Here is a 14,553-nt window from a genome sequence, read left to right as displayed (position 1 = left end):
CAAGGACTTTATTCAACTCATAACTCAATCGGCTTTAGCGTTCGATCATCACTTCTTTTGGTAAATCTTCTTCCCGTGTTGCAACTTTGGCTATAGAATCTGCTTCCTTATTATTCACCGATTCTATTTGAGTCATCTTCCAAACGCTACCTTCTTCTTCTAGCTTGTGTAAGAGAGATAAAGCTAGAGAATGGTACTTGACTAGATTCGACTCTTATGTGGTGAATGTGCCTGTAATTTGGCTGACCACAAGTTATGAGTCTAAGAAAATATAGAGTACTGGAATTCGCACCTTGAGGGCCAGGTGTAAGTCATGTTATTAAGCCCTCGTATTCAGCGCCATTGTTAGTTGTTGTAAAGTCCAAGTGCACGGTATACTGTACTTTTATCTTCCTTAACCCTTATAGAATTATCCCTGCTATAGCCCCTGAGCTCCATAAGGCCGCATCAGTGTGCAACTGCCTTGGGTTGTAGTCGGGGTTCGGTAGTTTTGCCTCGGGCCCACCCTTTTCATCTTTACCAGAAAAACCAGCCACAAAATCTATGAGTACTTATGCCTTCATCGCAGTACAGGGTGTGTACCTGATATCAAGTTCTCCCAATCTGATCGACCACTCTACCAATCTTCCAAAAGTTTTGGCTCGATGTAGGATCTTTTTCTAGGGGTGGTTAGTTCGAACCACTATAGTGTAAGATTGGAAGTAATGGCATAACCTGTTTGCTGAAGTAAAGATGGCGAAAGCTAGTTTTTCAACATTAGGGTACCGCAGCTCGGCTCCCTTTAGAACTTTGCTAGTGTAGTAAATAAAGTATTGCTCACTTTCTTCTTCTCCTCTAACCAACACTAATGCAATCAAATTTCCAGTAGCATCCAAATAAAAATACAGGGGTTCGTCTTTCTTAAGTCTGCTTAGGAGGGGGTGAAGATAAGAATTCTTTAATCTTGTTAAGGGTGAGCTGGCATTTTTCATCCCATCTAAAACCCTTCAATTGTTTTAAGATTCGGTAGAAAGGCATGCATCTCTTGCCCGAGCATGAATGAAGTGCCCTAAGGCTGTAATTCGGCCATTCAGCTGTTGAACCTCGTGTATGCTAGTGGGTGCTTACATTTCCAAGATAGCCTTGAGTTTCTCGGAGTTCGCCTCAATCCCTCTTTGTGATATCATGAAACCTAAGAACTTGCTTACTTTAACCTTAAATGTACATTTGTCTAGGTTGAGCTTCATATTGAATTTATTCAAAATTTCAAATGCTTTCTGTAGGTCTCTGGGATGGTTAGTAGCTTGAGTGCTTTTTATTATCATATCATCTATATACAGCTCCACAATTCGCCCTATCAGGTCTCGAAACATGTTATTGACCAGTCTTTGGTATGTGGCTCCTGCATTTTTTAATCCGAATGGCATGACTGAATAACAATAGATCCCCTTGTCAGTGACGAAGCTCGTCTTCTCCTCATCTAACTTATTCATTCTGATCTGATGGTACCCTGCTGCCACATCCACGAAACTATACACTTCATAGCCAGCTGTGGAGTTTACAAGTTGATCTATATTGGATAGAGGATAAGGATCTTTGGGGCATGCCTTGTTTAGGTCGGTAAAATCGACACATAATCTCCATTTTCCATTGGATTTCGAAACCAGTACTACATTCGCCAACCATTTTGATAGTTCACTTCCCTTATAAACCCTATTTCCAAAAGCTTATCTACCTTGGTTGCTATAACTCGCTATCTCTTTGGACCATGGTTTTGATTTTTCTGTTTTACTAATTTAAAGCTTAGGTCAATGCTGAGTTTGTGGGATATGGTGTCAAGATTGATCCCAACCATGTCTTTAGCAATCCAGGCAAACCTGCTAACATTATTCTCTAAAACCATCTTAATATTGTTCTGTACCTCTTCTAATAGCTCAGCTCCCAAAGTTAAGTGCTTCCCTTATTTCACTTCCTATATAGTCAGCTCACTCATGAGTGTTAGGCTAGAATCTATAGTACGTTTGGGTATATCAAAAGCTTGGTGTTCGATTGATTTTGTAGGTGGTTTTTCTTTTAGCATCCACATGATTGGCAGGGCAAGAAGTAACCCTTTCAGTGCTATCATGTATGCTTCCCGAGCTACTTTTTGGTCTCCCTTAACGGCAAAAACTTCATCCTTATTGGAGTAAAAATTCATGGTGAGATACCTGAAGCATGTGGCTGCTTCCAGTTCCTATAGGGATGGCCTACCCAATATGGCATTGTATGAAAAGTGAATGTCTGCTACCATGAACTCCAACTTGAGTTTCCTCGATGAGTCTTCGGTTCTCAGCTCTAGGGGTATATTTATGAATCCAGACACTTGTACAGGTTTTCCTACTAGGCCAACTAAGGGGGTTCAGACAGGTTTAAGCTTCACTTGGTCTAGTTTCAAAGCCTTGAATACTACCATAGTTAACAAGTTCACTAAACTACATTCATCCTCATCCACTAAGATTCTCTTCACTAGGAAATTTTATGAAACACCCTTAATCACTAAGGCATCATTGTGTGGGGCATGTACAAGCTTGCTGTCGGCTTCAAAAAATGATATGGACAGTCTAGTGCTCGGTTTCTGTTAGGGTAGAATGGAATAGTTTTCTCTGACTCTCTTTTTTCTAGCTGAGTTGTTGTCCCCCCTTATGAACCATAAAATATAATGTGGATTCTAGCCAGGGTGTGGCACTCTTTCACATGCTTGTCCTTTTTTTCACCTTCCTTCTGAGCTTTCCCAACAAATTCCTTCAGTTTCCCTCTTTGAACAAAGTACTTGATTTCTTTCTTTAACTACCAACAGGCCTTGATCTCATGACCTACATTCCTATGGAACTCACAATATTTGCTCTTATCTCGGTGAACTGAGGTATCTTCCTTCATCTCCCTGGGGTAATAGAACTGAACTTGATCACCCCTGTTTTCTTACCCAAGACAATATTTCTGATTCGAGGTCTATGCAAAGGGGTGAATTCCCAGTCTTGTTGCAATTTGTCGTCTCTTGAATATGGAGTCCTAATAAAGTAACTGGTTCACGGGAGTTGGATGGGCGATCGTCTTCTTATTGGGGAGGGATGTCTTCTGTGTCTATACTTCTCCTCTTTAGGCGAACTACATTGCTGGGCCTCATAGGCTTCATCTAGTTTTGTGTTTTGTGAGCTCGTGCCATGAGTTCAGTAAAGGTTAGGGGGGATTTATACTTAAACTCTCAAACAATTTGCTGTACCTACAATTCTCTACCATAGCGCTAATAGCTACCTCATCATTCAAGTTCTCCACTTGCATCGCCATCCTTTGAAATTTGGAGACATATTGCCTCATAATCTCTCCCTCCTCTCTTTTTAAATCTATCAAGTTAGATGATATTTTTTTGGATGGCACACATGTCATGAAACGAGCTCAAAACATTATGGCCAACTGGGAAAAGGAATGAATGGATACTGTTTTGAGTGTTTGGTACCATTCTTGAGCTGCTCCTAGGAAGACCTTACACATTAGATTGTCCGAGTTGGCTTGAAGATATATCATAGTTCGAAAGGTCGCCAGATAGCTTCGAGGATCAGTAGATCCATCATATGATTGGAAAGTAGGGAGCTTAAATTTTGATGGAAAAGCTGTAGCCGAAATATTCGATGATAATGGCGAATCCTGTCGAAGACCATAATCTCCTGCTTCTTCTGTCTCTCTACAATATCGAACCAATTCCTTGACAATATATCCGAGATTAGCACTATCCAAGATTAGCTGGGTGTGACTTAACTCTTGGCTGCTGGGTATAGTCGCATTGGTGTCCACCTCCGATTTCGCCTCATGGTACTGATCAGATATTAAATGACTTCGGTACTTAGGTGAATTTGGGGCGATACTGTGTTCTTGGTGGGAAAGGATTGTCAGTCTGGTGGGTGGTATGGGTTCGTCGTTAAAGTGTGGGGTCTCTAGGATGTGTTTCAACACGGTAGTGAACTAAGAATAGGCTTGGGCCAAGGCAGTCGCTACTAACTTGGGGGTCGGTAGTCCGCGTAGGAGCAAATGTGGGTTATTGGTCGGCCTCGCTATGGGTGTTGTTTTAACCTTCCCTGTTGAGGCATTCAGTGGAGTCGTTAGCCATAGGAATTAAGAGATTTTTTTTTAGGATTGAAGGTGCATTCCACGCTCATCGCACCAATTGTTAAGCTTTCAGAAATTGAACAGTGAGTAAATTATGAAATTAACCCCTCTTTGAAGTAATTTTGGTGTATATATACTGGATCTAAGATGATTGTGTTAGGATAAGTGTGGGTCCCGTATACGTATGGCACAACCCAAAAGGGGGTGAATTGGGTTTTTTAAAAATAAAAATTTAACTTTCAAAAACAAAATCAGAATTCTATTGCAGCGGAAATAAAATGTATTTGTAAGAGTAAATTATTAAGATTAGAACTTTCTCACAAAGCTCTATGCAGAAAATAGAAAGACTTTGTAAAGAGCAACTATTGATTAGAACTGCTTCACAATATCTTAATCAATTTCAAAATGACTTTATGAAGGAAAGTTATTACGTTTTTGAACTACCTCATAAAGTTTAGACAAATATTAAAGAGTATGTGAGAACAGAGAAAAATACAAATATAATAACTTATAAAGTTACGATATAATACGCTGTATTAGCAAACCATAGAATACGTTAAACGTGATATTAATAAATTTATATGCTCTATATTATTCTCTGATTTTATCAAACAAATTGTTATTATTTTAGTTGTATTTTTCATATTTATGTACCTATGAAACTACAAATTAAAATAATAAAATAAAAGATAAATTTTAATGTGCTAATTATTATTATTATTATTATTTATGCTTATAATTCTTTAATATATATTGATTTTATCTTTTATTGGTCTTTTAACTCGTCAATTATTGATATTCATGCTTATAATTTCTTTATTTTTATTATTTTTCTACTTTTGTAATATATTTTACGTAAAAAGTTAAATCACGGGTATGTACAATGCACGTTCATAAAAACTAGCCTATACTATATATAAAAGTGAGAATAAGAAGGAATAATGCGATTTCTGATATTTTTTTTGTGAAATTTAAGATATTCTAAAATATATTAGTCTTAGCCAATTAAAAATTTTAATCTAAAAATATATATAATATTTGTATATTTTGATTGGATGTTTTTTTTAACTTTTTTTTAATAGATAATTAAGCATTTTAAAATTTTCAATTTTTACTATTATTATCTAATCATGTCTAATTATATTTTATTTCATTATATCATTATGCAAATTATTAATAATAATTTAATAATAACTTTTAACAATTTTTTAATATCATAAATAATACATGTAAATAGGCATTTGAAATTTTTACATTTTTTAAAAATTTATTTTAAATAAATATATCTAGAAAATTCAGATTTGGATTTAAAAAGGGTTTGATTTACAAATTGCACTCCAATTTTGTTGGACAAAAACTAAGATAAAACTTTTGTTTTTAACATCTCGAATTTGATTAGTTATATTGATATCTTATTTAATTCAAATCCTAGTTCTATAAAAGAAAATAATTTTATTAATAATATTTTAAAATGCTTTCATGATTTTAATTGGTTAAAAAATAAAAATAAAAATTTATTATTATGTATAAATATTTAATTTGATTTATTAAATTTATTTTTTATTCTATTGTTAAAGTATATTTATTTAATAAAAGAAATATAGTGAAAGTTATTAACAAAATATGTAAGTTAATTATAAAATATATAATAAAAATTATATGATAATTTTCATAAATCAATATTTGTTTTTTTCTTAAAAAAGAAAATGAAAGCAACTAACGTATAATAAAAACTGTATAAACCAGTACGTTGAATGACACTTGTAAATTTAAATTGCTACTTTAAAGGGAGAAACAAATATATCTTTTTTTTAATAAGATATTATAGTGTAACACATATAACTAAACAATTATTTACCGTATATACAAAGTGTAATATAATTTAACCACCGTATTTATTACCATCTAAATAAAAATTTATACTTTAATATTATATAAATAGAAATTTAAATGAGTATTAAAAATGAGCATATAATAAGCATAATCAATGTGTAATGGACGTCATAAAAAAGACTAGTCTATCTATCTATCTATATCTACATTATATATAAATGTGGAAATAGGGGAAATAATGGGATTTCCAATGTCGCCCTCAATAAAATTTAGAATATCCTAAAATAACTTTAGTCATAGTCAATTCAAAAGTTTTCTTTTATTCGAATGAATGTTTGGATAAGTGGTTCGACACTTTTCTCCTTTAAGTGAGGTCAAAGGTTCAATCCTTATGGATGGAGCAAATACTGGCTATGAGGACTTTATCCCTTTTTAGGCCAACCTGATGCGAGTAGAATTTAGGATACTTGTGGTTAAGACGAAAAAAAAATTACATTATTTTTTGATTAATATAATTTCTAAAATTTATTTTTTAAATAAATATGTATATATAATAAAAAAAGAAAAAAAAGTATACTCTTCTTTTTTTTTATATGGTTATAGGAAAAATTGTAGGTTTATTTGGAGAGATGTAACGTTTCTTTTATGTAATCTTTTTTTTTATTACTTAATTAACTTATTTATTTATTTTAAATTTGCAACTTAGAACAATAGAGAAACAAAATGCTTGAATAAACTCATTAACTGACCAATATTATATCCTAGCATGATTTGCTTTGTAATTTTCATTTATTGACTTGGCCTTTTTTTTGGTCCATCAAAATCAAATTTGATTAAATTATAGCATTTTCTGGGTTATTTTTGAAATTCAAATTGGTAATTTTTTGATATAATTTTTTTCTTATTATATGTTGAGTTCTTAAAAAAATTTTATTCTTAATAAAAATTTGTTATTTTTTTCTTTTTTGTTATTGAATTAATTTGTAACCACTATCACTTTAATTTAGTAAGAGATTTATATCTCTCTTGCAATAAATAGATGATTTCCTGATTAAGTATTTTTAATTTTCTTGATATTTTTTATTTTATATACTAAATATGTTTGACTTGAAAAAAATAGCATTTTTTTATCAGCGAAATTAATTTATTTTATTATAATAAAACATACCAAGAAAAATTTAACTTATCTATGTAATGTAACCCGAGCTAACGGGCTCCCCAATATACTCGAAACTAACCTGAAAAAGTTAAGTGAAAAAACGTGGTAAAAATTCCTCAACAGAACAAAACCAGAAGGGACATCCATTAGATATCTTCTTGAGATAAGAAGAAAGGAAAAAAAAAAGAAAAAAAAAAATACATAACTGTGCTATTATATAAATAAAATCAAACTTTAAAGTCATGCTAAAAAAAGTTCTGCACCATCCATTCCTTTCTTAGCTAAACAATCTGCAAAATAATTACGATCTCTGTTGACAAAATTGAAATCAACTTGAACCAACAAATCAAATTTGTTAAAGCGATCCCACCATTGACATGGCCGCTTATCCTTTTGTGATACCCAACAGATGGCATTTCTAGAATCTAATTCAACAATGAGATGCATAGAAGAATTATCACAATGATTAAACAACTCAACAGCTTTAAAAATAGTGCTTATAAAATTGAAAAAAATTAGAACTATATATTTCTGTTTTGGATCATTTTTGCTGTTTCAAGAGTGTTATGTATGTTCATATATTCCTTTCTCTAATGCACTTGGTAAGTAATACTATCACTATAGCCAAAATGATTACCATTATTAATTCAGATTATCTTCTCATTTCTTTTCTTTTACTTACTAGTAAAAAAGAATTACTATTATTTTTCATTATAGCTATATATAGATATTGATTTAGGATTGAGGGCAATGGTTGGGATTAAGTGATAACTTGATTTCTTTCTGACCACCTATCGGAGTTTTAAGAATTTGTATTTATAAATGAGGAACTAAAGGATTAGGCATATAGACTGGATTGAACTTTATTTTGAGACCACTTCATTATATAAAAATAGAATCAACCACATAAGAAATAGCATTGCAAGTAGCTTATACTGCAAAGTCTAATATAAATTAACCAATTGTATTGATTTTAATCTAAACAAAAGCTTACGCTTTAATATTATATAGATAAAAAGTTAAAAAAGTATAAAAAAATAAAAATATAATGAGCATTGTCAACGTGCAACGCACGTCATAAAAAAGACTAGTACTATATATAAAAGTTGGAGTGAGGGAGGGGGGAATAATGTGATTGCTTATAATGCCCTTGATGAAATTTTAAATATTCTAAAATAACCTTATTAATGACCAATTAAATTTTATTTTGAATATTATTCTTAATAGATAATTAACATTATGATAATATCCTTAATGAAATTTAAAATGTTCTAAAATAATATTATTAATAACCAATTAGATTTTATTTTAAATATTATACTTAATAGATAATTAATGTTAACTATATACCAATTAAATTTTATTTTAAGTATTATGCTTAATGATAATTAATTTTAACTATATATTAATAAATATATTTTATTTTTAATTATTTTAATGTTATATAATAAGGCTTTTCATGAAAATTAAAAATTCTTTTATTTACTATGTATATTTTTAGTTTTATTCGATAAGGATTTAAATTAAATGTTAGAGCTAAATACATATTACATGTTTCATGTATTTATTATAATTGTTTTTCTCTCTTTAACTTAATAGATTGTAAAATAAATTTAGAATTTATAATCTACATAAATGAGGGAGTAGAGGAGGGAATTATAGGATTTTCTAAAATAGCCTTAATTTAATTTGGAACTCCTAATACATCATTTTAATTAATTTTTTTATATATTTTAATAGGAGAAAATAAGTGTGTTTATCCTTTTGAAGATCCTTTTTAATTGTATTTTTAATGCATTTTAATTCGAGAATATATATATATTCTCTATTTGATCTTATAATGTTATTGTCCAATAATTTTTATGATTAATAGTTTTTTATATTCTTAATCATATGTTCTCATGTTATATTAATTTTTAGGAGGTAAATAAAAAATCTTAATTCAAATATTAAAAATAGAATTTAAATTCTTTTAATTTATTTTGTTCTGAATTTTTTAAAATATGATTAAACGCTTAATTATTAGAATTTATTAGTTACTTTCAATGAAAGTAAAATAATTTTTTAAATATATTATTTTTCTTTGATTTTTTTTTTTTTGAAGAGGATGGTGTATACATATTTGAATCATTTACATATTATTCTATTTTAAAATTTTTTTAAATTTAAAGGAAGCAACGGAAGTATGAAATTATAGTATTTGACTAATATAAACAAAGAGAGTTTTTCCTCTTTTAGTCTGATGAAATCTTTTTGAAAAGAGAGGCTATAAGTATTCGAATTTGCTATCATTTGTATTTTTAGCTTTTCTATGCTAAAAATGAAATAAAGAGAAAATTTAAGAGCTCTTTTTTTATTCAATATTTTATTCTTTTCTCTTTGGAATATTATTTGATTTTTTTTATAATTTAATTGGATATATATTTTTAAAATATTTAAAATAATTATAAATATAATTAGAGCTTTCAAATTTTAATGTTTTTTCAAATATTTTTTATATATGACTTTGTAATTTTTGTTAATCTCATCTATATCTTCTTTAAAGTCGAGAAAGTACATTTCATTACGAATATTGTTATTTACAACTTCATATATTGGTTCTCGTGTGGAGCAATTTATTTTTTGATTTTTTACAAGGACATGGTCCAAAGTATTATATGCGATTAATAAAATTTCAGTTTAACTTCATCCGACGAAAATAATTGATGTTGAAATCAAAGTCATATCTTATATTGTGACGATACACAGTAAATCTTAATTTATTAGCATCGCCAAATTATAGAATATTTTTGAAACAATCCGAATTTTTATTTTCAAATATTTTCCAATTAAATTTAATAAACTGACAGCCTGGAAATGTATTTAATTATTTAAATGCAAATCAATAATTCGTACAGTGACAAACCGAACCAAAAACCAATTGGAAAAATCTAGAATCGATCAAAAACCAAGATTTGGGCTGATTCGAACCTGAATCGAACCAAACCAGCCCAAACCATCTAGAAACATCTCCTCCCCTCTTATCTTCAACGCTCATATCCCTCCCTCACTCTGTCTTGCGCCTCCCGACCACCCACCCAGCACCACTGCCTTCCTCTCCTTTCTTCTTCTTCTTCTTCTTCTTCTTCTTCTTCTTCTTCTTTCCTTTCCTTTCTTTCTTTCCCTTTCTTCTTCTCTGCGATTGTGTCTGTGTCGCGTCCCAACAGCTCCAGCAGAAACGCAAGCCACCAGCACGAGCTCAGCCACGTAGCGCCACCTCGCTGCTGGTCCACGCTGCAGTAGCTCCGCCGTCGCTGTCTCTCTCTCCGTTCGATTCCAGCGAGGTCGACAGTCCACTACCTCCATCGCGCCGGCGAGCCTGTCACGTCTCCCTTGAAGTTGCGTCGCCAGCTGCTCCGCCACAACAGATTACGCATCCGCCGACGTCACAGCAGCTCTGCTGCTGCTGCAGTGCATCTCCGGCCACCGCTTGACAGTCGCAGCGTGTATACTTCGATCCAACACGCGTAAGAATCCCCGATCTAGCGCAAATTCGACAAAAATTATATTTTGGGGTAAAAATTAATTTTAATAATTTTAGTTACTTGAATTAATTTTATTATTGTAGTTAATTAATTTAGTTCATTTAATTTTTAGTTATTTTGCGTAGTTAATTAATTTTATGTAGTGAAATTAATTTAAGTAGTATTAATTTATTGATTAATAAAAATATTTAGTTAGCAATTTTCGTTATTTAGTTAGTTAAAATTAAATTCAGTATGAAATAATTTATTGAGGAATTTTGATAATAATATTATGAATGGAATGAAATGAGGAATTGAGAATTTAAGGTAATGTTGATATTGATATTCAGATGGAGGATGAGAAAATTGAATTGATTGATTGCCCGATGGATGGGCTGTGTGATTTGGAGTTATTAGATAAAATTGTTGATATTTTAAACAGGTGGAAAGTCCAATTTTTAGGGGAGATGCTGTCGAAATTTCGGTAGAAAATAAAATGAATTTTGGTAGCAAATAAAATTTATTATAGAAATTTAATTAATTATAGAGAGTAAATTATTGATAGAAATTAAATAGGTTAAGAATAGTAGTGTGATGAATAAATATTTTATCTGATATTATTTTTTTTTTTTCCGATGTCATTTTTACTTTGCTTAGATCGCTCGGGTCCATCTAGTGCTCCTCCCGGATAGAATCAACGCTAGAGCTTCGTTCTCCACCACAGTGAGTAATAATAAATAATGCATATCAACACTGCATATGCATAACATTTATTCATAAACATTATGTTTTTATTTACATATTTACAATATATTACAAGTATTTTATCATATATATTAAGTTACGATCATTATAATTATACTTATATATAATTGTGCATTTGGATGAAATTGGTGTAATACGTTGAAAGAATTGTTTGATTACTTGTGCTGTGCATATACTGTGCCTTGTTTATGTGGAATTAAGATGAAGTGGGTCACCATGGGTTTGTGAGACTGTTTCTGTTATACGGATCCTGATTCTGATTTCTGTTATATTCTGATTCTGTTATATGGATCCTAATTCTGTTTCTGTTAGCCGGGTAAATGGGAGATCGGCGCCCCCGTGTGCACCTGATAATTCTGTTTGTTCTGAAACCACAGGATGGCCGCTTGTTGTTGCGCACCTGAAAATCTAGATTTGATTGCAGCCCGCAGGGTGGCCTCCTGTTGTGAGCGCTTGATGATCTAGATTGGATGGAGACCACCGGGTTGCCTCCTGTTGGTATGAAAAAAAAAAAAAAAAAAAAAAAAAAGAGAATGTAAAAACAATGAGAGGGCTGGTCAAGTGAGGATTAGACCGGTCGGCCAGTATGGGGGATCGGCTCCCTGGTGCACATGTGAGAGGATGAGTCATGTGGGAGGACGACTCATCGGGGGTTCGGTGACTCCACTGACTAATTTCCACGTGATGTGATTATTTGAAGGTGATATTGTTGTGAGTGCTGATATGATGACATATGAGTGACTGTTGTGTGTTCATTCAGTATACTAGGGTGCATTTTGCTTGCCTGTATGTGGTGTGTATTATTTATTATTATTCACTGAGTTGCAAAACTCACCCCCTTCTCTCCAAACCTCTCAGGTACTAGGAAGCAGCTGATTCGATTGAAGCTCTGCAATCTTCTCCGCAGAGTTATAAATGTAAACTTTATATTTTTGTTATTTAATTTTGGTTGTATAAGTTACTCTTTTATCAGATTATTATTGAACTCCGCAGTTATAGGGTTGTGTATTTAAATTGGGCCTTATTGTTAGCACTACGCTATAAATTAATTATTGTGTAATTAACTGTAGGTAAACTAGTAAGCCCTTATTGTGATTATGAGTTATTGTGAATAGGCCCTGGTTAAATTTTATGTATTATTTGATATTGGGCCAGATGTTTGAAAATTTTATAAAACTTATATCTCAAGTCATATGGGCTTACTGTTTTGTTGAATTAGGAGAATCATGTAGACAGATTGAATAATTTAGGCTTACTACGGGCCTCGGGGGCCTTAAGCTTACCTAGGCCCTAGTGCCGGTCCGGCCCACGGAAACGGGTCATGACAATTTTACAGTATGGTAAATGCAAATTTGTAGTGATTTTATATAATTAATTAATAATAAAATTATATTTTTTTTATTAAAGGGAGAAGCAGAAACATTATTTTCTTTTCAATTAGATGTTACAATACAAGACATGTTAAAGAAATTCTTTGTATATATAAGTGCAATATTAATTAATCATTGTATTTATTTTAATGTAAATAAGAATTTATACTTTAATATTGTATAAATAACAAACTTAAACGAGTATATAACTGAGTAAAGTTAACGTACAATGCACGTCATGAAAGAACTAGTACTATATAAAAATGTGGGAATATGGAGAAATAATGGTTTGACATCGCCCTTAATGAAATTTAGAATATCCTAAAATAGCCTTTGTCATAGAAAATTCAAAAATTACATTTTATACTAACGAGTGTTTGGATGAGTGATTAAATATTTTTTTACTTTAAGTGAGGTTGAGGGTTCCATCCTCATGGATAGAGTAATTACTTGCTTGGAGCACCTTTCCCCTTCGTGGGCCTCTCAGGTATAAACATGATTTAATTCTAGCCTAGTAGGCTTGGGATACAGTGGTTAAGATAAAAAAGAAAATTTATATTTTATTGTTTTTAAAAATTATTTTTTAAATAAACACACAAAAGATAATAATAATAAAAAAAGTATACTCTTCTTTTTCTGTATGGTTGTGGGGAAAATTGATTGTTTATTTGATGAGTATAGAACATTTCTTTTATTTAATTTCTTTATTAATTAATGAACTTATTTATTTTAAATTTGCAACTTAGAAAAAATAAGAAAATAAAATTAGATCCTAGCATTATTTGCTTTGTAATTTTCATTTATTGAATTGAATATAATCTCTTTTTTTTTTTTTTTTTTTTTTTGGTTTATTAACATAAAATTTCATTAAATTACAACATTTTCAGTTAAAGAAATGGTTGATTTTTGAAATTCAAATTAGTTTTTTTTAATATAATTTATTTCTTATTATATGTTAGAGTTCTTAAAAGAATTCTATTCTTAATAATAATTTTTTATTTTTTATTTTCTTTTTCGTCACTGAATTAATTTGTAACTATTTTCACTTTAATTTAGTAAGAGATTTATATATTCCTTGCAATAAATAGATGACCTCTAGATGATTATTCATTTTTAATTTTTTTAATATTTTTTCTATTATATTCTAAATCTGTTTGATTTGAAAGAAAATAGTGTTTATAAAACTAAAAAATAAAAAAATAAGAACTACATATTTCTATTTTGTGTCACTTTTTGGAGTTTCAAGAATTTATATATATTTATATAATCCTTTCTCTAATATACTGGATAAGTAATATTGTCATTATAGCTAAAGTAATTACAATTATCAATTCAAATCATCTGCTCGTTTCTTTTCTTTATCTAGTAGTAAAAAATAAATTATTATTATTTTTATTATAGTTGTATATAGATATTGATTTGAAGGTGAAGGCAGGAGGTTAGAGATTGAGTGATGACTTGATTTTTTTTCGAGCATTTATTAAGGTTTTAAGAATGTGCATTTATAAATTAGGGACTGAAGATTAGGTTTAGGAATTTGATTGAATTTTATTTTGAGACCACTTCATTATAAAAAAAATAGAATTAATTATACAAGAAGTAGCATTACAAGTAGCTTGTACGATAAAGTCCAATACAAATTAAGTAAGTGTATTTATTTTAATCTAAACAAAAATTTATCTTTAATATTATATGGATAAAAGAAAATTAAAAGAGTACCAATATATAACGAGCATAGTCAACGTGCAAGACATATCATAAAAAAAACTAGTATATATAAAAATACGAATGGAGGGGGAATATT

At 30.5% G+C, this 14,553-nt stretch overlaps 1 long non-coding RNA gene across 1 annotated transcript; it reads left to right on the top strand.

The window, feature by feature from the left end:
* The first annotated feature begins 10,148 nt into the window (after window positions 1–10,148).
* LOC149492579 (uncharacterized) lies at window positions 10,149–12,571 on the top strand. The gene is made up of 3 exons (XR_016318687.1): window positions 10,149–10,665; window positions 11,272–11,337; window positions 12,238–12,571. It is a non-coding gene; the product is annotated as an uncharacterized LOC149492579 (long non-coding RNA).
* Window positions 12,572–14,553: the final 1,982 nt, after the last annotated feature.

This window comes from Jatropha curcas, chromosome 11 (genome assembly GCF_041381405.1).
Source record: "Jatropha curcas cultivar XTBG-Jc1 chromosome 11, XTBG_Jcur_1.0, whole genome shotgun sequence".
NCBI classification, from domain to species: Eukaryota; Viridiplantae; Streptophyta; class Magnoliopsida; order Malpighiales; family Euphorbiaceae; genus Jatropha; species Jatropha curcas.
This window is presented reverse-complemented; position numbering and strand designations above follow the sequence as displayed.